Source organism: Penaeus monodon, chromosome 32 (assembly GCF_015228065.2).
Source record: "Penaeus monodon isolate SGIC_2016 chromosome 32, NSTDA_Pmon_1, whole genome shotgun sequence".
NCBI classification, from domain to species: domain Eukaryota; kingdom Metazoa; phylum Arthropoda; class Malacostraca; order Decapoda; family Penaeidae; genus Penaeus; species Penaeus monodon.
In genome coordinates, this window is record NC_051417.1 from 17,894,879 (window position 1) to 17,895,779 (window position 901).

Consider the following 901-nt stretch of genomic DNA (forward strand, 5'->3'; position numbering starts at 1 on the left):
CAAAAAGGTATAAGCACTTGGTCACACAGTCCATTTGGACAATGTGTTAATGTCCTTGTTAAAAGCTGCTCGTCACTGGAACGCCTCCAAGTGAGCCTTGTAACCAGAGTAGTATTTCTGTCAGTTGCTGGTTCCTCTGCTCAAGACTATCCAGATCCGTGTGAGCTATGTCGTAGAGATCGTGTATCTTCCTTCGGTAAATGGCTGAACCTTCGTTGTTGAAGAAGCGGGACCGCTGATCTCGTTTCTCAGCGCCACTGAGGAACTGACACTGATGCCGATGTCGATAGTTTTCTGTTTCTTTGAAGTGCCACATCCAGACGGACAAGCAGTAGCTACACCTTCGTGGTGTTTTAAGACATATGGTCCCAGTCATGAGAAATACCCGATTGTTGATGAGGTTGTTCAACAACACCCAATTATGATAAGCATATCCAGAATGCTGGTCGTACGGCTGAGAACTATCTATTTGCAGGAAAATTATCCCAATTTGTCGTCATACTGAGAAAGATGCAACTGAGGCTGATAAGAATATCGCAATACTGAGGAGGAACATATCCGTCCATGGCGTGAGAGGATGTGGCGGTTGCACTGCACAAAAACCCTGCGAAAGTTATAAAACCGCCAGTTATCTTACACATGTTGACTGTCACATACACTGTTCTTTGCAAAAGAAAAACTAAAATCCTCGCCTTGCGAACAGAGAGATGTAACACTGAAACGGCCTCCTTCAGAAGATACAGAGTGTGATGCTTCTCCCGCAGCGCTCGATTTAGGCCACAGTTCGGCAGCCAGATCAAAGTTGGCAGTATACTCATCTTCATAAATATTTGAACTTGTATGCTACAGATGAAGCTGGCGTTTCCGAGGCCGCCGTAGATGGATCTTGAAGTGGTAATCC

General features: G+C 45.3%; 1 pseudogene; it reads right to left on the reverse strand.

Annotated features, from left to right (window-relative positions):
- Window positions 1–58: 58 nt before the first annotated feature.
- The window catches only part of LOC119593579, a 3,189-nt pseudogene continuing 2,346 nt past the window's right edge, over window positions 59–901 (reverse strand).